Genomic DNA, 24,100 nt, shown 5'->3' on the forward strand with positions numbered 1-24,100 from the left:
ATAAAATGCATGCTTATTCCATGCTCCATTTTCCCTTCACAACAATAACCTGGAGATATGTAAATTAGATTCAACCATACAAGTGACACAAGTTCTGTCAATGTTTTGGTTTCTTTCGTTCTTAAAAATTATTGAGCAGATCAAGAGTTTATGTTTATGTGGATCATACCTCCTAATATTTTAAATATTAGAAATCAAAACTGAGAATATTTTAAAATATGAGCTTATTAGTTCATTGCAATATCAATGAGCTCATTACATGTTAAAATAAATTGTACATTTTTATGATGAAAACTTATGTTCCAAAACACACAATTGGTAAAAAGAGGAGCAATATTTTACATTTTTCAAATCTGATTAATGTTTGACTTCATAGAAGGCAGTTGAATTTTCATATCTGATTCTTTATTCAACTTGCTAGCAGCATATTATTTTGATGAAAGTATATGAAAAACAAATTGACCACACACAAATACATAGTTGGAAAAAAAGAAAGACTTTAACAGTCTTTTCAGATCATTGTGAGTATTTTTGATAATCTTTCAAAACTTGACAAGTACTAGTTTTTAAAAAATTATTTGTGATATGTAATTACAAATCATGCCACTTAACTTTTTCTACTCCATTACATTAAGCTTTATATTTATATTATTTAGATACATTACAAGTTATTCTTTGAGAAATTGTGGCTTAGTGGGTAATAGGGACCTTCAAATTTTCACACATTTTCTTAGACAATTGCAACTATTCACATTTGTTAATATCTCCACCAGTCTCATCAGAAAAGCCTTTAAGTGTCTGGAAGGTTGCCAAATTTGCAGAAGCAGATATGAGTTTTTCAAACCTCATTATTTTGCTTGAAAGCTCCAATTTTATCATTTGCAAAAAATAATGTCATTTTTCTTTATAAAATTTTACTTTCAAAAATATTTATCATATAACCAAGCTGCACTTATCTTTATATGTTGATGGTTGTTGTTATTTAATAGATTAGTTTTAGAGTACATTGAAATTGAACACAAGGTACAGAAGTTTCTCATTTATACCGTAACTTCACATATGCATGTCATACCCCATTGCCAGCATCCCCACCAGAATGGTGCAGTGTTACAACTAATGAACCTGCATTGACATATCATTATCACCCATACTCCATGGTTTACATTAAGTTTCATTCTTGGTGTTACATATTCTACAGATTTGGATAAGTGTATCATGACTGGTATCCAACATTGTAATATCATACAGAGTCATATCACTGTCCTAAAAAATCCTCCATGTTGTGCTTGTTTATTCCTCCTACCCCTTAATCCCAGGCAACCACTGATTTTTTAAATATCTACATACATTTGTCCTTCCCAGAATGTCATGTAGTTGGAGTAATAGACTATGTCACCTTTTCAGATTGGCTTCCTTCACTCATAAATAGGCTCTTAATGTTCCTCTATGTCTTTTCATAGCTGCTTTCTTTTTAGTACTGTATAAAACTCCATGGTCTGAATGTACCACCATTTATTTATTCATTCACCTACGGAAAGACTTCGTTGTTTCTAAGTTGGGCAATTAAAAAAAAAGGCTGCTAAAACATTCATGTACAGATTTATGTGTGGATATATGTTTTCAACTTCTTCAGGTAAATACCAAGGAGCACAATTACTGGAACATTTGGTAAGACTATGTTTGTTTGGTTTTTTGTTTGTTTGTTTGTTTTGTTATTTTGTTTCTTGAGACAGGTTCTTACTCTGTCATCTAGGCTGGAGTGCAGTGGCCAGATGTTGGCTCATAGCAACCTCCACCTCCCGGGTTAAAGCCATCCTTCAATCTCAGCCTCCTGAGTAGCTAAGAATACAGGCATGTGCCACAACGCCCACCTAATTTTTGTATTTGTAGTAGAGATGGGGTTTCACTATGTTGCCCAGTCTGGTCTCAGAAAGTCCTGAGCTCAAGCTATCCACCTGCCTTGACCTCCTAAAGTGCTAGGATTACAGGCATGAACCACAGCACCTGGCCTATGTTTAGTTTAGTTTAGTTTTAGATTTAAAAAAAAAAAAAAAAAAAAAAAAATTCTCAAATTGTCTTTTAAAGTGGCTGTACTTTCTTTCTTTCTTTCCTTTTTTTTTTTTTTTTTGCATTTTTACAAGCAATGAATGAGAGCGTCTGTTTCTCTGCATCCTCGCTGGGATTTTCTGGGTCAGTGTTCTTGATTTCAGCCATTCTAATAGGTATGTAGTGGCATCTTATTGTTTCTTTAATTTACATTTCTCTTTTGACATATAATGTGGAGCATCTTTTCATATGCCCATTTGCCATCTATGTCTTTTGGTGAGGTGTCTGTTAAAGTGTTTGGCCCATTTTTAAGATTGTTTTCTTATTTTTGAGTCTTAGTAGTTCTTCGTATATTTTGGATAATAGTCCTCTGTTAGATGTCTTGTGAAAATACTTATGATATGTCTCTTCATTTTCCTAATAGTGCCCTTCACAGAGCTGAGAATTTAATTTTAATCATGTCCAACTTATGAACTCTTTCTTCCATGGATCATGACTTTGGTGTTGGAACTAAAAATTCATTCCCAGAGTCTGCACAGTATTCTGAACCCACTGCTGACCATGTACAGGAGAATGCCTAGAATCTGCAGAGCCATTGTAATAGGCGGTACAACTCTGATATGAAGCCTGAGGAACACAAGGAAGGGAAGCATGGCAGGCATATACAGGGAGATTCTGGATATGACTTTGACATCTGCCTCACCTCAGTGCAGAAGAGAGCAATTCTGATACTCTGCACAGTGCTAGATGCCATTGATCGAATGTGGCTGCCAGTACTAAGGATTTTGTACTTTGGTGAGTGGCACTTAGGGGGCCTAATGTCAATAAAGTAGAAACTGCTGTCAAGTGGGATGAGATCCAGATAAAGAGCTGGAGGTGCTCGTATGATATCCTACCACCTCTGATAAGCCCAGCAACATCAGTGAGGATCGCAGACATGAAGACCTCACTGAAGATCAGGTAGTACCCTGTTAAAGTCTGAGGGACATTACTGCCAGAGTTCTGCCCTTTTGGATAGAAGTAATAGTTTCTCAGATTAAGGAAGGGAACTGGACACTGATTGCGGTCCATGGAGCAGCCTTCAGGTAATTGTCAAGCATCAGGAGGCTGCTCTGAAGAAGCTACCATAGAGCTTAGTCTGCAGACTAGTGTTCTTGTTGTTTATGAATTGAATTGGGAGAAGAACTTTAAGTCCTTCAAACATATGCAGTACCCAGGAAATGAGGAGGCCATTTACGAAGCCATATGAGCTTTAACTGCCAAGGGCATGGTCAAGAAGTGAAAGCAAGGAGACAAGCTACTATCCCAAGGAAGACCTTACTTGCTCATACTGTTCCTTTGTGGTTTTACCCTATTACATATCACACCGACCACATCTACAGAGATTTTAAGTTGGAGCTGCAGATAGGAATTAGTGTCTCTGATCTTTATGCAGCCATTTTTTTCTCCTGCTCTCACTTTCTTTATATAATCTAGTTAGAATGATACTTCTGGGGTATGGGCCCTCAGTATAATCCAAGGAAAGATTCCTTTTGTCCGAAAGATTTGAGAAGTAGTAATTCTGAGATTTTTGCTACTACTTTTTTATTTTATTTTATTTTATTTTATTTTATTCTATTTTACTTTTTTAACTACAGACCTGCTTGAGTAAGGGTAGGGAAAAGGCATGCCAAGTCATGGCCAATGAAAAGCAAGATAACCTATTTATATTCTCAGGAGCCAGTTCTACATTCTATAGTCATATCACTATGTAGGGGCCTATTGTCATTCCAATGGCATGTGAATGTAACCTGCCTGGTGATTAAAAACTAAAACAAAACCCACAAAACAACAACAAAAACATTTCCTCTCTTATCCTAGAGGAGCTGGCTCCAGAAGGTTGAGTTCAATCCTGAATGTTTACATACTGCATTTACTTAAAAAAATATACGTATATAACAAAACAAAAACTCTTCTGGGGTTTCTAATCGCAGTTAAAATACAGCCATATGTGGTCATCAGAAAATGCTATTCCTTATGCCAAAATGAGAAAAACTCCTTGATTTCTAAGGGTCAGGAGTTCATCCTGAAGTGTGTTTTAGACTTCATCCCCTGCCTGTGTGTGTGTATGGCAGTGAAATGCTCCTCTATCTTGTCCAGGCATGTCTTTCACATTTCTCTGCTTACACTGCCCATCTGTTCTTGCATGCTATCTGCTTTATTTATTAGATCCCTTACCATATTAATCATACTTATTTCAAATTCCAGGTCTGATTATTCTAATATGTCATATCTTGTTCTGATGCTTGCTCTGTTTCTTTGTCTTTTTTGTCTTTTAGTATGCATTGTACTTCTTTGTTGTTAGACATGAGCTACTGGGTAAAAAGAATTGCTGTAAATAGACCTTTAGTAATGTGGTGGTAAGGTGAGGGGAAAGGTGATGTGTTCTATAGTCCTATTGATTGGGTCTTAGTCTATCAGCAAGCCTATACCACTGTGAACTTCACAAATGTTTCTCAGTTTTTTATGTTGTTTGCTTCTACCCCTTAGGTGCAACAGGATGGCCAGTGGGGTATGGAGTCCGGTATTATCCTCCCCTCAGGTGAGTTAGACTCTCATAAATTCCCAGCAGGTTAGGCTCTGGTTATTTAGGTTCTCCTGAGGACAGACCTTATTAAGAAATACAGAATGCTCTGGTTGACATCAAAATGGTTCCTTTTTCCCTCCCTCTACTGGATGCATGAAGGGATTTTTTTTTTTTTTTCTTTCCTTGATATTCACTCTGAGAATCTGTCAAGATCCAGGAGTTAAAACTCACAAAAAAGTAGAGGCCTCACTGTGACTGGGTTCCCCTGGAGTTTTCATCTCTCAGACTTTTTCTGCATTCTGCCTCCAGCAATTTGTCAATTACAGTTCCCATTTCTTAACAAGTTTCTTCTCTGTGGTAAGTTGTAATCTTCTGTACTGGCCTGTATCTTTCTCTAATTTTGGAGGCAAGAGTTTGCCCTTTGACTTCACCTTTTCTAGAGATCGAAGAAGAGTAGATTTTTTAGTTTGCTTAGCTTTTTGGATTAGGACAGAATGAGAAATTCAAAGCTTCTTACAAGCCTGATGGGAAACTGGTAATATCAATTGTTTTTCAAGTAAAAATGGTGTTCTATAAAAAAATAAAATATAATCACACAGCTAGCTACATTACCTAGAGACAACCTCATTTTTCATGACTCAGGAGAATTTCTCCATATGTAATTAGCTTTTTGTCACACAAAATATTTTTTTAAAAGATGTGCACCCAGTGGCCAAGATATAATACTAATTTAATAATAATAATAATAATTTTTACTGAGTCATCAAGTCAATTCTAAACAACACTTGGCATTTAAAACTTTTTTTTAAAATTATAATGCATGGAGGTTAAGAATACAATGTCTAGGAGCAAATAGTAACTCAGAAAAGATGCAAATAAGGTTTTATTATTATGAAAATTATATTGACCTTGAGATCTCTTGAAAATGTCCCAGAAACTCCCAGCATTCTATGGACCATCGGTTGGAAAACCCTGCCCTAAATGGTGTTGGAAACCCAAAATAAAAGAAATCCAGTTACCTTAAATTAGGAGTGATGAATGAAAGAAAAATAAAATTTGTATTAATTCAGACACTTATTTTCAGGACTTTTTGTATTAGTAGTTATTCCTTCAGTGTAATACTGATTTTAGAAGTCAGGAGATACAACTAAAAATGTAAATAAATACTTGGAACTTGCTGAGTATTTGGCAGCAAGGCAAAACGTATTGCAAACTGGAATGGGACTTCTAGACTTGTTGAGACTTCTTAAGCTGTGGCAAAAACATTCAGTATAATTCCTATGTATTCTGGCTTGATAGGTACCTTATCACATCAGGCATGTGGCTCTAGGTAAAGTGTCTAGAAAGAACTAGACTGTTAGGAGCTATTATTTGTTTTTTACTGCTTCAGTAAAGTAGCAAAAGAAAAAATTTAGCTCAAGCCCAAAGTGGCCAAAGTTAGTAAACAGTGATAGGAGAAAACAGAATTCAGAGATCTGGAGTCCCATAGCTTCAGAAACCTAAATGTTTCTGTTCCCAAAGTAGCAGAATATGTGACTGTTCCTCAAAGACTTTCTCTTTGAAAGTATCTTAAGACTGCTAAGCCAAGAAAAATGGGAGGTACACTGGTGCCAAATATAAAATTAAGGATGTAACAAACTGTTGTTTGAGATGGCTCAGGATAACTTTCATTAAAATGAGGGAGAAACACATGGGTACACAGTAAACAACAACAACAAAAATGTAAGCTTGAATATTGCATCCACTACTAGCAAACAGAACAGAAGTGTGCTAAATTTTGGAAATTGTGCTGAAGAAGTCATAAGCCTGGCTAACATAGTGCACCTTAAAGGTTATGAGAAAAATGCATATTTTCCAACTTCTACTTTAAAAAATACCATGGAAGACAGTAGACTAAAATTATTATGTATTATTTACTTTCACAGAAAGCAAAGGAATAGTTTACAAAATAAAAGGAGTAATGGAATTATACCCAACAGCAGAACCAGGGGTGACTAGATAGGCTAAAGGAAAAGATTTATTTTACATAATAGGAAGCTTTCATAATTTCCATCCAGATGAATTTTATAGATGGTATCAACTCATAATTGCTTTCCAGTATCCCCGTTTTTGATTAACTGTTTTTATAAAAGTTATCTACATACCATATAGTGGAAAGAGTAACTAGTTTGGAGCCACTATATATTCAAATTTGGTGGTACATTTTTAGGTCAAGAGAAGCCACACGTAAACTGATAGCAAAGTTTGTACATTATGGAGATACTTGAAGTAAGGTAAATATAGTAGCTATATGAGACTTTGTTTTTCTCATTTCAGGATGGGGTAAATATGTTCTATGCATATGTTTTATGATCTGTCAGAAAGGCAGACTCTATGACACTACTAGCATTACACACATCCATGTGCACACATGCGCGCACACACACACACAGACACACACAATTGGTTTCCCTGTTCCTTGAGATTTTAGTTACTGAGAACAAAAATTTCCAGTATACTTTGTTACTTAGTCTCCCTTGCTCTTAGACTTACTTTGCCAGTGAATGTAACCAGAAGTATTGTGTGCTAATGACACCTTGGGACAGAAGGTCATTAATTTACTTTCCTCTCTTCCTCCATCTATTCATCAGGAATCTAGATTAGACAGTGTCACTTCTTTGACCACCCAGACAACAACAATGCCCTAAAGGATGGCAAAGCCATGGATGAGAGAACCTTGGACCCTTGAGTGATTACATAAAGACAAACACAGACTTGGTCCATTCATGTCAAGTCTCCCACATGGGACATAAACAGTTTTTCTTCAATGACCAATGAATTTGTGGGAATCTTTTTATTATAGCAGTCTAGCTTTTGTCCTAACTATTTTAGAGTGGTATAAATACAACATTTGAGATTAAAGAAACCCTGAGTCAGAGAAAATGTAAGATTTAAGACTCAAGGAATTTGCAGAAAATTTGAAAAACTTAAGACTGACTTACACGTATTATAAAATCGGAGGTTAAAGTTGGACTATACCTAGATGTAAAGAATGAGAGTTCCCTGGTGATAATGTGTCTCACAAGAGAGACAGCATGTTTTTGTTACAAGCAGCAAATCCATATGGGTCTGCAGCAACTTGATTCCTGCCTTCTCAGAGGAAAGAATTTGACCAAGGGGTATAGGCAGAGAGAGAGATTGAGGCAAGTTTTAGAGCCTGAGTGAAAGCTTATTAAAAATTTTTAGAGCAGAAATGAAAGGAAGTAAAATATACTTGGAAGAGGGTCAAGCAGGTGACTTGAGAAATCCAAGTGTCCCATCTGACCCTTGACTTGGGGTTTTACACATTGGCATGGCTCCGAAGTTTGCAACTCTTCTCCCTTGATTTTTCCTTGTGGTGGGCTGTCCACATGCACATTGCCTGCCAGCACTTGGGAGGGACTGCATGCACAGTGTGTTTACTAAAGTTGTGTGCAAGTTCACTTGAGGTGTTCCTCCCTTTCCAGTCAGGTGTCCCTAGAGGAAGGTTGTATACCAGATAAGCTCGACCATTTTGCCTCTTAGTGCACATGCTTGAGCCTGCTTGCCCAATTCCTCAGATCTTACCAGTAGGCGGCTGATCACCAGCTTCAGGTGTTTTCTATCTATTGAGAAACTGTCCCTGTGCCAGCTGTGACCAATTATTATTTTAGCGAGACAGTTTAACAACTGCCTGACCATCACCTGATGGTCGCCCGACATTCCTGGTTGGCGGCCGTTGCCTGCCCAGCTCACGTCTGCCTCGCTACCTACTCTAACAAATTTATCTTCTTTTAAAAAATATAGCATAGGAGTGGATGGGGATCAGAGATTAGGATAGGTTTTGCAATGGAGCAAAATCAGAAATGGAGAGAAAATCAGTGATACCAATAGTGCTGATTATTTCCTAAAATAAATCATGAGTATACATTTTTAAACACCTCTTAAATGTGTTGTTAAATTTCAGCGTCAAATGAAAATGTCTAGTTTTCTGACACCTCCATTTCAATCACACATATACACCAATTTTGCCTTGATTTCTAAAACAAAAAAAACTGCTACTACTGCCAAAAGACCTTATTAGTTAGACAGTTCTGAGTGTTAAAGATCTCAACAGAAAATTTTGAGGTGAACATTATATTGACACTAACCCAGGAAACTGATTTTGTCCGTGTCCCTATAAATGTTAAAAAACAAAATAAAATAAAACTGAGATAAGCACTGTACTATTAGCATCTGCTCTTCACATTTCCAGTGATAGCTTTTGCTCTTTGAATGCTCAAAATCTGATGCAAAATTACATCTTAATTTTATCAGGAAAAGAAAAAAAACATATCTAGAACTCATAACAGATTACACTGTTGCAGACGATATGCGTAAGAGATGTGTGGTGTAAGACTGGATGGGGATTGAGTAACAAAGTCCCATCTAAAATTTATCCTAACTGCTAGAACTGGATCTGATTTCCACTAGGTAGTAGGACCATGACTGCTGGAAAAGTTACAGGTCTTTGTTTCTTTGTTTTTTAAAGGGGCGAGGACAATATTAACAAGATGTGAGTAGAAAATAAGTAAGTAGCATGTGTAAAACGAAAAGAAAGCTGAATTAGGGCGGTACAGGAAATAGTGCAGAAGGACTTTAAACCATGGGTGTCCCTACTACTTGACGTTAGGAAAGAGATAAAGGCAGTTTAAATTGTCACAGTACAGGTTCCCTTTAAAAAGATTTAAAGAATTGAATAATTTGGCTTCTACATGAACAAATTTCTCCTCAAATAATAATGTCTACAAAATATGTTGTGATAGAAAACTTTGTTATACAGCATTTTGGCAATCCTGTAAATCCTAGAAAATACAAACACAAAAACATTATTTTTTTATTGGATAGATAGAGCACATTTGGGGAATATTACTGTGTATGATATATGTAAAAGTGTTACAAATCTTTTTTCCTAGGGTCTTTTGGTTGCTTAGGAACAGAGAAATTGAAGGAGTAGTAAAAATAGGTCACTATTAAATGAGGGATTTTCTTTTTTTTTATAGCAGGAAATATCGTTTGAGGATAATAATAGACATAAATCATGGATATTCGGTGCATTGCTCTGAGACAGCCAAAGATCTGTGAGCATTGCCATTTTTTTTCTATCATTCTTCAACACTCTTTTTTCCTTCTGGGGAAATGTTAAACATAAAGTAAGTCATTTATCTTATGTGTGCATAAACGTTAAGAATTTTTTAATAGCCCATGAGTACTTCAAATTTTATATGAAATAAACTAATAGTCATTACACATTTACAGAAACTGGCAATGTTTATCACAACATTAGTAACTTTTCTAAGATTTCCAAACTCAAAGGAGTCATTTGTTTTATGCAAACAAAATAAAATGTAAAGTGTATTTCTTCATTAAAGTTTTGATTTTATGCTAATGATTAATATAAGTATCCAGGACATATAATTTAGACTGGTTTAGGTAATCACTTTGAAGGTGTGCTTCATTAATTTTAATAACAATAGTTTACTCCTATTCTAATTATGTGTTTGTTTACATAATAACACAGTTTAGTCTGAAATCATTGAGGATGCTTCTTTTTTAAATCATAGAACAGACAAAAATACTGTAATGACTTAACATCTGTAACAAAAAGGCAGAACTTAGGGTTCTGCTTTCAGATACCCAGATAACAATCACAAACTCTAAACAAAATACATTTTAAAAAATCCAGATACCCGAAGACTTTCTAAAGCAATTAAAAGGGAAAGAAATTTTAGATATGAATAAATCCCTAAAGAATGAAAGTATACTATGGAAAATTTACATTTATATGATTTTTTTTTGCCTAAAGACAAATGCCGATTTACACACTATAGACAAAATGGAAATCCAACAAAAAGCAATGATGTTGTTTAATAATAACAAAATTAGGCATTTCCAAAGCTGCTCATGTGGGAAATGTCCCACATAGATGGAAGAGAATACCAGATTCTAAGAGAAAAAGGAAAAGCCAGAAGACCAAAACCTTGAAAACAACTGAAAAAAGATTTTAGCTGCTACCCACCACAGAGAAGATGACAGTCAAGGTGACTGTCAGGTAGATAAAAAATCACCACTCTCCAGAAGAAAATAATGGAATCAAAAGTTTCTTAAATCTATAATTCATAATGACTGGTTGAAAGTTTATTTGAAGGTGCAAAAATATTAGATATGAGAGGAAGCATTAAGCCATAATTACCATAAAGACAGTCAATAAAAACTGACCTTGAGTCAGTATATGATTTAGAATTAACAGTTAAAAATTAAAGGCCGGGTGCGGTGGCTCAAGCCTGTAATCTCAGCACTTTGGGAGGCCGAGACGGGCGGATCACGAGGTCAGGAGATCGAGACCATCCTGGCTAACACGGTGAAACCCCGTCTCTACTAAAAAATACAAAAAAACCTAGCCGGGCGCGGTCGCAGGCGCCTGTAGTCTCAGCTACTCGAGAGGCTGAGGCAGGAGAATGGCATGAACCCAGGAGGCGGAGCTTGCAGAGAGCTGAGATCCGGCCACTGCACTCCAGCCTGGGCGACAGAGCAAAACTTTGTCTCGGAAAAAAAAAAAAAAAAAAAATTAAATAAAAATATAATTATAATGAATTAACAGCTGAGTAACTTCACTAAGCAAATAAAAACTATAAAAATTTATCAAATGTAAATTCTAGAACGAAATTATACAGTATCTGAAAAAATTACAATGGATATCCTTAACATTAGCTAGGAGATAGCAGATGAATGGGTAAGTATTTAGCTCTATAATGGTAGATTCTATGAGTCTATATAATCCATAGATAACCAATATGAAGAATGTATGTAAAAAATTTATAAATAAAAGAGCATCACTAAGATTTGAAACTATTAAACATCTAATACATGTGTCATTGAAGGTATAAAGATAAGAAAGAAAATAAGATTAAAAAAAAAACAAAGTTTCTAAATTTGGTGAAAAATATTAACTTTCATATACAGGAAGCCCAGAAAATTCAAAGGCAGGTAAGTAGAAATAAACAAATAGATAAGCAAATCTAAAGCCAAATAAATATAAAGAAATAGCAAAAAACAAACCAACAAAAACAATGTAAGTGCATAATAGCAAACTGATTTTAAAAAAGAAAATATTGAAAGCAGAGAATCATATTACATTAAATATAAAGTAACAATGACATAAAGTATGTCTCAGGTCACGTATATCAAAATATTTGAACAGAAGGCAATGGGAAGATATCACTAAATTCTGAAAGAAAAATAAGTTAACATATAAATCTCTTTCCATTTAAATCATTCTATAAAATAGAAAGAAAATGATATGATTTACCTTTAAATAAAATCTTGAAGACTTATTCATCATGGAAACAGTGTTAAATGAAATTCAAAAGCAAGAACTCTATAATGAAATAAAATTTCATTATGAAATTTGAAAAGACAAAAGATGAAATTTAGATCTTTAGAAATGAATGAACAACACAAAGAATGATAAGTAAATGTAAACTGTAATAGAATAAATAGGCTCTCCTTTTATTATTTTTCAAACACTTTTGTATTAGCCTGTTTCACACTGCTAATAAAGGCATACCTGAGAATGAGTAATTTATAAAGAGAAGAGGTTTAATGTACTCACAGTTTCACATGGCTGGGGAGGCCTCACAATCATACGCCTTACATTGCAGTAGGCAAGACAGCTTGTGCAGGGGAACTCCCATCTATAAAACCATCAGATCTCAGGAGACTTATTCACTACCACGAGAACAGTATTGGGGGAAACTGTTCCCATGATTCAATTATCTCCACCTGGCCTCACTCTTGACACATGGGGATTGTTACAATTGAAGGTGAGATTTGGCTGGGCACACAGAGCCAAACATAATCATTCTACCTTTGTCCCCTCCCAAATCTAATGTCCTCACATTTCAAGACCATCTTGCCTTCCCAACTGTCCCTGAAAGTATTAACTCATTTCAGCATTAACTTAAAAGTCCATAGTTCAAAATCTCATCTGAGACAAGGCAAGTCCCTTCCACCTACAAGTCTGTAAAATCAAAAGCAATTAGTTACTTCCTAGATGCAAGGAGACTATAAGCATTGGGTAAATACAGTCATTCCAAATGGGAGAAATCTGCCAAGACAAAGGGGTACATGTAGGCCTCATGCAAGTCTGAAATCCAATAGGGAAGTCATTAAACCTTAAGTTCCAAAATGATCTCCTTTGACTCTATGTCTCACGTCCAAGACACACTCATGCAAGAGGTGGGCTCCCACAGCCTTGAGCAGCTCTGCCCCTATGGCTTTGCATGGTACAGCCCCACTCCCGGCTGCTTTGACAGGCTGGCATTGAGTGTCTGTGACTTTTCCATGTGCACAATGCAAGCTGTCATTGGATCTACCATTCTGGGGTCTGGAGGATGGTGGCCCTCTTCTCATAGCTCCACTAGGATGTATCCCAGTGGGACCTCTACATGGGGGCTCCAACCACACATGTCCCATCCTCACTTACCTAGCTGAGGTTCTCCATGAGGGCCTCGCCTCTGCAGCAGACTTCTGCGTGGACATCCAGGTATTTCCATACATCCTCTGAAATCTAGGTGGAAGTTCTCAAACCTCAAATCCCGATTTCTCGGCACCTGCAGGCTCAACACCACATGAAAGTTGCCAAGGCTTGGGGCTTGCACCTTCTGAAGCCATGGCCTGAGTTGTACATTGTCTCCTTTTCACCATGCCTGGAGAAGCTGGGACAGAGGACACCAGGTCCCTAAACTGCATATAGCAGGGGCCCCTGGGCCTGGCCATGAAACCACTTTTTCCTCCTAGATCTCTGGGCCTGTGATGGGAGGGGCTGTCTCAAAGATCTCTGACATGTATTGGAGACATTTCCCCCATTGTCTTAGTGATTAATATTGGGCTCCTCATTACTAATGCAGATTTCTGCAGTGGGTTTGAATTTCTTCCCAGTAAATGAGTTTTTCTTTTCTATTGTATCATCAGGCTGCAAATTTTCCAAAATTTTATGCTCTGCTTCTCTTTGAACACTTTGCTGCTTAGAAATGTTTCCAGCAGATACCCTAAATCATCTATCTCAAGTTCAAAGTTCCACAGATCTCTAGAGCAGGGACAAAATGCCACCAATTATTTACATAGCAAGAGTAACTTTTACTCCAGTTCCCAAGAAGTTCCTCATCTCCACCTGAGACCACCTCAGCCTGGACCTTATTGTCAACTATCAGCATTTCGGACAAAGCCATTCAAAAAGTCTTGAGAAAGTTCCAAACTTTGCCACATATTTCTGTCTTCTGAGGCTTCCAGGTCTCTAGGACATTCCAAATTTTCCCACATTTTTATGTCTTCTGAGCCCTCCAAACAGTTCCAACTTCTGTTTGTTATCCAGTTCCAAAGTTGCTTCCACATTTTTGGCAAGCTTTATAGCAGCACCCACTACCTGGTATCAGCTTACTGTATTAGTCTGTTCTCATGCTGCTAAAAAGACATACCTGAGGCTGGGTAATCTGTAAAGAAAAGATGTTAAATTGACTCACAGTTACAAATAGCCAGGGAGTCCTCACAATCATAGTGGAAGGTGAATTAAAAGCAAAGACACATCTTACATGGCAGCAGGCAAGAGAGCTTGGGCAGGGGAAGTCCCGTTTATAAAACCATCAGATCTTGTGAGACTTATTCACTACCACAAGAACAGTATGGGAGGAAACCACTCCCATGATTCAACTATCTCTACCTGGCCCCACCCTTGACACACGGGGATTATTACAATTCAAGATAAGATTTGGGTGGGAACACAGTCAAATTATATCAACATTTTTCTTTAAATGAAACATTACTATATCGTATTGAGGAGTTTATGAACTATTTAGATACTGTAGACATAAGAGTTATGACAGTTATATCACACAGCTCTTTAGAACTGTACTGAGATAAATTTCTAATTTTTAAAGTTGTAAAATATTTACTCTGATGAATAAAAGATGACTAATTTATCCTAGAACTACTACAAGAAATAGTGCCAAAATGAATAACGAAAACTTTTCCATAGAATACTTAAAATTTCTTACTAATTATATTTATTCAAAACAATAGAAGATAGGAAAAGAAGAAGAAATAGAGGAATAGAAGATTATAAATACACTTCTAAGCAAGATGTGGAACCATGCCTCCAAAACTTAAATAAACCTAACAGATATTATTGAGTCTTCAGAGTACAGATAAAAGAAACAACTTGCTGAAATGCTGAAACTCTCTCTGCTTATAAGGAAACAAAACTGACTAAAATCTTCTGAAAGATTTTAGTCAACTAGAATTTTAGTCAACTACATTTTAGTCAACTAGATTTTGGCCAACTAGAATTTTCACAGAATGAGCTTGCTGACATTACTGCCAGAATTTCCACTTCATGTTTTGTACTAATTCCCCACAAGTCTGCACATGAGAATGAAACCCATGAGGAGACATGAAGAGATAACTGTTCATGTCCAAGGACTTTCCAGACCTCCCTTTTCCTTCCACAAATCACTTACTAGTTTCAGAGTCCACTCCCTAAATTTTTTTTTTTTTTGAAATAAAAATTCTGCCTTGAAACCAGTACAGGGAGACAGATTTAAGCTTGACTCTTGTCTCCTTGTGAGTTGACTTGAAATTAAAACATTTTCTTTTCTCAAAAACCCAATGTCATAATATTGCTTCTATTGTATTGGGTCTCAATCCTCTTTTGCTTGCTAACCAATGTAGAAACATGAACTGTATTTACATTTCAACCTCAAAAAAAAAAAAAAAAAAAAAAAACGAAAAGAAAAAAAACCACTAAAATTTAGAGAAAACAGACTAAACACAGCTTTTCAAGACACTGGACATCAAGCAAAAAAATATAGTCATCTCTGAGAGACAGGAAACAAACAATATAAACCAAATGACTTTCCCATCTTATTGATAAGAGAGACTTTCCAGAATGTGGTGCAGCAAGCCCTCAGTTTAGCCCAACAGAGTAACTGAGAAAGAGACAGAGGTGAGAAAGTAGGGAGGCAAAGGTGACAAGGTCATTCAAAACAGAATGCTGGAGAGGAAATTTCTACAAGAGAGGGAAAGGCAAAGGATTCTCATCAACTATTGTGCAGTTATCGAATATAAACACACACACTAGGTGAAAAGTAAAGAGACAGGGAAAGTGACATTTTGTTAACACTACTGAAAATGAAACTGGACTGTCCCTATCAATATCAGAGAAAGATTACAGAACACATAATATTACCAAAGATAATAAATGATATTTCATAATGATAAATATATCAATTTATCAAGAAAATGTAATAATATCCAGTGTTAATGCATCTGGTGACCTGCCTCCCCTTCCATCTTCTCCACCTCTTCCACCTTTGATAACCCCAAGGGTTTGGTAATTCTCTTCTTCCTTCTCCTTAGCCTATTCAATGTGAAGATGTAAAGGATGAAGACCTTTATGATGATCAATTTCCACTTAATGAATAGTAAATATGTTTTCTCTTTCCTGTGATTTTTCTCATTTTCTTTTATCTACCTTATATTATTGTAAGAATATGGTATATAAAGCATATCACATACAAAATATGTGTTAATCTACTGGTTATGTTATTGGTAAGGACTCCAGTCAACAGATAACCATTAGTCCTTGAGTTTTGGGAAAGTTTAAAGTTATACATGGATTTTTGACTGCCTAGGGGATGAATTCCTCTAATCCCTGGTTATTCAAGGGTCAATTGTATTCTTAAATTGACTTAAAATGCTTCCATGTGGAACTTCAGATCATGCAAAAACTTAACAATGGGTAATCGCTTCACAGCATCTTTATACAAATAAACTGAATCACATTATACTTTGTACTACTCAATAATTCAGAGAGAATTGTAAATCTAAATGTGAAACCTACAAAGATAATTCTTTTGATAGAAAATAGAGAAAAAAATTAGAATCTTGCATTAGGCAAATATTTCTTAGATATGACTCCTAAAATAGGACCTATAAAAGAACAAATTGATAATTAGAAAATCATTTTAACCAAAATTTGTGCTTCAAAAAAGTCTGTTAACTAAGAAGCTAAAGGAGAAATTATTTACATTTTATATATTTGATAAAGGGCATATCTAGAATATAGAAAGAACTGCCAGAACTCACTAGTAAGGAAATAAGTGACACAATGAATAAAACCAGACATTTTAGCAAAGAATGGATGCTATAAGGATGGCAAATAAACATAGTAAGATAATCAATATTATTCAGCAGATAAAAGCAAAATAAATATACAATCGGAAACTATTACTTATTTATTATAACGTTAAAAGTCAAAAAAAGATGGATCACCAAAGTATTGGCAAAGATAGGGAGAAACTGAAACTCTGCTGTTGGAAACTTAAAATGATAAAATAACTTTGGAAAAAATGGTTTTTCACTTTCTTAAAAACATAAGCATACATTTGATTCAGCTGTTCCACTCTGGGATATTTATCCAGGCAGGCTTTCTTCATGAGTCTACTTGGCTGAAATGGTTATTCCATTCTTCCATGCGCCTCTCAGCCCCATATACAAAGAGGTGCTACCATTTCAATGGGAAGGGCCTCTTCGGGTCTTGTCAAATTGATTCATCTTCAGCAGCACCTTATATTATGTGACTTGGACAGATCAATGAAGAACGAGAATTTCTGTTTTGTCATATTCCTTGATGGGGTTAAATCATGACACCTGGATATTTCTTTGTGTCCTTCTTACACAGAAATAAATATTAGACATATCTGCAAATTTTACCTTTCATCACATTTAGGAGTAGAAGTGTGTGAAAGTTCCTAATATTCATTCTTACACCCAAACCTATAAAAAGATGTTCTTGCATGTACTTTTCTCATCCTGGGATCACTCAAGGAGGGACAGGGTAGAGAGTATGTTACTCTTATCTTCTGTCTAATCTGTATTATTCTAACTTTCTTTTTCTCCTTCGGTCCTTTTTAGATCAATGAAAAGAAGAACTTGCAAAAGCAAATTTTACGTCTACTGCATCCACTTTTAAAATATTTACAATTCTCTATTTAATTACCTTAAAATTTTTGTTTTGATTTTTTTAACCCTTGGACATCTTTCCTGAAATTAGAAGCTGTAGAATATATAGTCTTTTGATTTCAACTGCACGTTATTTACATATTATATCCTGTTCTTTCATATTAGAAAAAAAGAGAGGGGGAAACAGAGACAAACACACACCCTGTGGTCGGGGGAGAGAGAGAGAAAGACAGAGAGAGAAATGGCCAAATTTTACCTCACAATGTCCTCAGGGTTGGGGGAAGGCAGGTCTGAAAATACAGCCAATTAGTATGCCCCCACTTCTTGAAAGTTTAATAAGAAATGATAGGCCGGCAACTGGCAAAAATCCTCACAGTAGGTTTCTATCTCACAGAGAAAAGACCATTTTATGGTAAGAACTGTCAAGTGGAAGATACTTGTGTTTCCACCAAACAAAAATAGTAAATCAGTATCAACACCACATACCCTAGGAAGTTGAAATTTTTTTTTCTAACAGAAAACCTTGGCAGATGCAGAGGTTTCAATTTCAATCAGTGGCCCCTCCAATTCTTCAGTTTAGCAAGGACAGAAACTGATAGGTTTTGGAGAATGACAGTGGATAATAGTTTTTTTCAGGTGGAAAATCCAACTGCATCTGCTGCATCAGATCTAGGATCCTTAATGAAGAAAATCAATACAGATTCTGATCCTCGACTAATCAGGCAGATTATTTTTTCTGACTTCTGATAAATTAGGAATATCAAGATATCATCATTGTTAAGCAGCATTATTCTGATCAATGCAATGAAACACCTATAAAACTATTTGAATAGAAGACAATTATCATGATTTTGAAACCTCAAAATACCTTCTGATAAAATAGAGTAAAATTAAGAGAGAGCTATCTAGAATAAAATACACTTATATTACTGAGACATAAAATGATATACAAAATTCAATAGTCTCCTAAATATAATAACAATAGACTTTAAGAACATTTAAAAATACATAGAAAAGAATGAGTATATGTGAATGTGAATTTGTGTAACGTGGATGGGGATTGTCTCATTCAGGAAAACAGACTGTTTGATTTACAAAATAACATGAACTTTCTGAAGATAAAAACACTCAAAACTTACAGAGCTATAGGAATAATTAGAATACTATAGCAATGACAGCTCCTACAATGATAGTGTATAATTTTGTATTTTAAAATATTATTTATGTACTCTAGAAAACACAAACCGTCATTCTTAGCAAACTAACACAAGAGCAGAAAACCAAACACTGCATGTTCTCACTCGTAAATGGGACTTGAACAATGAGAACGCATGAGCACAGGGAGGGGAATATCACACACCAGGGCCTGTCTGTGGGTTGGGGCTAGGGGAGGGATAGCATTAGGAAAAATATCTAATGTAGATGATGGGTTGATAGGTGCAGCAAACCACCATGGCACATGTATACCTATGTAACAAACCTGCACATTCTTCACATGTACCCCGGAACTTAAAGTATAATAATAATTAAAAAAAGAATTTCAAAGAAAGATAACAGAAGTGATAAAGGTGAAGTATTGTTGCTCAAGGTAATATGCATCTCTCTCTTAAGACTTAATTATACACAATAGGGTTTAAGAAAACACACTAAAAATAACTTTGCCCTTTCTCTGGAGGCAAGAGTGAACCTAGTGCTTGAACCAAGACTAAGGCTTTCAACTCATATCATACGGGTAAAGGGTAAGTCAGAAACCTACTCCTCCTACGCACAGTGTGCACAGCAGTGACTGGAATTCACCAATAGTTTCATTATACCTTTTAAACAAAATCTTTTAAACAAAATCATTTAAGGCATCATAGAAGTTTCCAGAAGGCCAAGACAATCTTCATTTTCCACACTTCAGCCCTATAATTATCCATACATACCTCATGCATTCCCCATTCTCTCAACATTTCCCAACACCACACACTCTGACAGTCCACTACTGGGAGGATTCACAGTATCTTCCACCTCTTCTCTAAGCATTTTCTTTAATGTATTGTTCTGGAAACCCATTACTTCCCTGAAAACACTATTACTCAAGAAGCTCGGGTTTTTGTTTTGGTTTGTTTGTTTCATTTCCTAAGTTGATTCTTCTACCACCGAACTTAGATTCAGGTAGTGAGACTTCTTGCTCCTTATTGCCCCATTTCAAATAATCTTTCTCCCTAATCTTCAATGGTCAGGTAGGAGCCCTTACTTTTAAATCTCATGTTATCAAATTATGTTACCTACAAATCCTGTTATTGTTGCCATTATCTACTAACTTCCAGGGTATTTCTCCTCTTTTTTAATGTTTAGTCCTTGACTCGATGTACTAATCCTATGGGTACTACTTCTGTCTTAATGATTGGCAACTTCATTGTACACATTGATGATTCTTACAGCATTCTTGGCACTTAGTTTCTTGATTTCCTCTCCTTGGATAATAAAGTCCTCTTCCTTACCTCAAGCTCTCTCTCTTAGAATACATACAACAGTTAACATTTTGTTAGATTAATTCCTAAGAAATCTATATACTCAAACACTACAGTAAATAGTATGCAATTCAAAAATAGATTATTTAATTTCTTGCTTTAAATATAAAAATGCAACTGACTTTATATATTATTTCTAAGTCCAACTGACTTTTTAAACTTTCCTTTTATTTTTTTTTATAATTTTAACTTTTTTTTTTTTTAATATTCAGAGTGTGCATGTGCAGGCTTCTTACCTGGGTATACTGTGCAGTGCTGAGGCTTGGGGCACAATTGATCCTGTCACTCAGGTAGTAAGCATAGTACCCAATAATTAGTTTTTCAACTCTTGCCCAACTCCCTCCCTCCCACCTCTGGTTGACTTCTATGTCTATTTTTGCTTCTTTATGTCCATGAGTACCTAACGTTTACCTCCTACTTATAAGTAAAAGCATGCAGTGTTTGACTTTCTGTTGTCAAGCATTATTTTGCTTATTATAACAGCCTCCAGGTGCACCCATTTTGTTACATAGGACATGATTTTGTTCTTTATTTTGGCTTCCTAGGATTCCATAGTGTATGTGTACTACATTTTCTTTATCCAATCCACCATTGATGGGCACCTCCTTTTATTTCTAAAGTGTCTATGGATTCTTCAGGGTTCATTATTAAATAATGACAATATCTAAAAATAGGTGTTTTATTAACTTCTTTCAAAATTTATGCCTTAATTACATTTTTGCCTTATTTTACTGACTTGGGCCTCCAATATCATTATCATTGGATATAAGTGATATTGATGGACTTCTTTATGTTATGTACGATTTAAAGGGGACACTTTTATTATTTTCCCATTCAGAATAAATTCTTTTGATGTATTAATGTCACAAATGACATTTATGGATATTTTGCAAACTATACCTTCTTGAAAAGTGAGAATAAATGGAGCTGGTGATTATATATTGGAGCTGGTGATTATATATTTTCTTTAAAATCACAGTTGATTTAATTTGTTTCTTTTTTTTATTTTACAATGTTGCAACTTGATGCCTGAAAGCAGAGACTAGCCTCTACAACTTTGCCTAATTTTGCTAGTAGGTTAAATTGATCCCATTGACTGAGTTGGAAAGAGTCCTCTCTGTTTCTCAGAAATAAAATTTGCAGTTGGGATGAGCTTTTCTTTCAGTTAGGTGGATTTCTCATATGAAACTATCTGAGTCTGTTTATGTGCAGTTATATAACCTTTGCTTAAATTTATTAAACTTGCAGGACCGTTCAAACTTTTAATATAAAATGCATTTTCCCATTTAAATTTAGGCTTAACAATTCTTGGCATGTAGACACTGATAATATTCTCTTTTTATCTTTTCCATTTCTCCTCTATCTATAGAAATCCCTCTCTCTTCCCCTTTTAATGCATGTGCTGTGCAGTTTCTCTTTCTCCTGTCATTCTTAAAACAAAGTTTGTTTTTTCGTAGACATTTATGAGGTTTTCTTATGTTAAAATTTTCCCTAGGAGAATATAAAAGTATAAATGTGGCATGAATTTATATTTTCACTTAGCCTTAACTTACTAGATTTTCCCAGATTTTATGTGAAATGTATAAAAATAAAGCTTGGCATTTAATTTTTAGAAACTACAGATATAGTTTAAAATGTGGTCAGTATTTATTTAAAAGGAATTACAAAGAATGCAGATGGACTATGCAGTAACTCTTCAAGTTAAGGTTCAGACAAATGGAAGAGAGATAATATCAGCTAAATTGAAAGTAGGGATATACCTCCGTGGTTTTCTTGTCCACTTATAACTGAAAACATGTCCTGAAAGATAATTATATAGAGCTATCTTATTTCCAGTCCCAAAGGGTATTGGATTTAGTGGTGCATATTACATTATTATCAAATCAGAGTGACAGTCCAGTATTACTTACAGTAAATAATATTTGATTACTAAAATATATTTTTGATTAAAAAAGAATGGGAATAATGAATGACCTAATTATATCTATGTTCATTTCTTGGCTGCACTTTCATTTTAAATTTGCCAAAAATATTTAGATTATGCACCTGTTGGGAAAAAATATTGCAGCATACCCAAGGGAAGAATAATACATTATCACAATATATTTTAGGCTGGCAAAGTAATAATGAGTAAAATAACAGAGAAAATAATACATATTTTAAATTTCTGATGTATCAGCTGGTGTAATATAAAGTGAAATTGAAAAAAGAAGAACTTTGCATTGCAACATTGCTTTTTATTTTAAAGAATCCTCAGTTCTTTAAATATATTCACTATCCCATATGAATTATATTCTTCATATGCACGTGAAAATATATAACACATTTAAAGTGTTTTTAGTGAATACATATTTAACTATTTCCTAGAAGGGAGAATATTTCATTCTTGATTTATACTTCTTCTTACTCTCAACATTACCATTTCCTGTTTCTACATCAAGTACAGAAAAAAAGAAGACCCCACTGACCCATAATTTGAATTAATTTTGAGATGAATAATAGCATGATCTTTTTATCCTATTGGTGACATTAAGACCAATGTTTAACTTAGTAAAGTTAGTAAAGTTTAAGTTTATTCAATCTTGACATTAAAAGTCTAGTTTAAAGCATTTTACACAGTCAAATTATAAAGTACTGAAAATGTAAATTGATGGTTAATCTCAAGGTTGTGATTTAATGTATTAATTAGACTGTTGAAGAGAAGTAAATGAGATATTTCCTCACCATTTTCTATTGATACTGTTTGGATTAATGCCTAGTAGAAAATTTCAGAAAATATAATTCTAATTAATTTGCTGTATTTGCAATGTTGATTTTTAAATGATTCTAAACTTTTCAGTAAGAAAAGTAAATCACACAAATCAGTGAATAAAATGAAAAAATATATAGGGCAATTAATAATAAAATAATTTTGATCATCTTTTGATATTAAAGTTAAAATATATATGAGTATGTGGCTATAATAAAAATTAAGTTTTTTAAACTTATAGATATGGAATGGTAAAATAATACTTATAATTTATAATTAAATTGAAACAGTCTGCTGAGCAATTTATGTTACTATACTAGGGTCAGATATAAACAGAAAATTTCCAGTTTACTATGACATCTAATATATCTCCTATCAATTTAGTTTTATAATAACCATGATGACATATCATAAAGGAAAATCTGACCTGTGAACTCACAAATCAATGCAAGTGAAAATAAAGTGAATGCCTCGGGAAAATTTTTACTAACAATTACATCAATAATTGGAATTCAAATACAAGTTCCATGCATCCATTTATAATTTGACAAGAGGCTTGAGGGTGGGTAGAGATGAACTTTGATTTATTATAATTATTTCAGTCTTACTTCAGATTGCAAGGAATATAATAACCAGGATATAAGGAAATTTTACCTAGTGTATATTAGAACTATCTTGTAAACAACTGGAGAAAATTTTCAATCTCAAACTAATGGGTCCAACTCTAAATTATCATCAAGATTAGTCCTACTAATTTAGCAGTCATTTAGAGAAATTTATTTTTATAATAAAGCATAAAATGTAAAATAATTTTATATGAATTATATCTTGGCACTCATAGTAGCGTAAGTGAAGTGGTTGCAGGAAAAGGTAGAGATCAAAATAATTATATTTTGGTTTCAAAATTATTATATTAGTAAGAAAAAGTTTATTAGGCTGAATTTATTATTTAGTCTTGCCACAGGATCAAATGGTCAGTCCATCCTACAGAACACCGTAATAGGTATGCTTACTAGGCATAACAAATTAATTTGAATTGAAGGACTATATTTTAGAGGTCAATGCTCCCAAAAATACGTTGAAAATGAAGAGAACTAAGGATATCTCATTGATATTGCCTGTTGAAAATGACCAGGCTTAAATAGAAGCATTCACATTTATAATTGTGGA

At 34.6% G+C, this 24,100-nt stretch overlaps 1 long non-coding RNA gene across 1 annotated transcript; it reads left to right on the top strand.

Moving 5' to 3' along the window:
• The first annotated feature begins 2,139 nt into the window (after positions 1 to 2,139).
• On the top strand, positions 2,140 to 7,426 carry LOC103884584. The gene is made up of 3 exons (XR_002522162.1): positions 2,140 to 2,222; positions 4,576 to 4,627; positions 7,243 to 7,426. It is a non-coding gene; the product is annotated as an uncharacterized LOC103884584 (long non-coding RNA).
• The last annotated feature ends 16,674 nt before the right edge of the window (positions 7,427 to 24,100 follow it).

Source organism: Papio anubis, chromosome 3 (assembly GCF_008728515.1).
Source record: "Papio anubis isolate 15944 chromosome 3, Panubis1.0, whole genome shotgun sequence".
Lineage (NCBI taxonomy): Eukaryota > Metazoa > Chordata > Mammalia > Primates > Cercopithecidae > Papio > Papio anubis.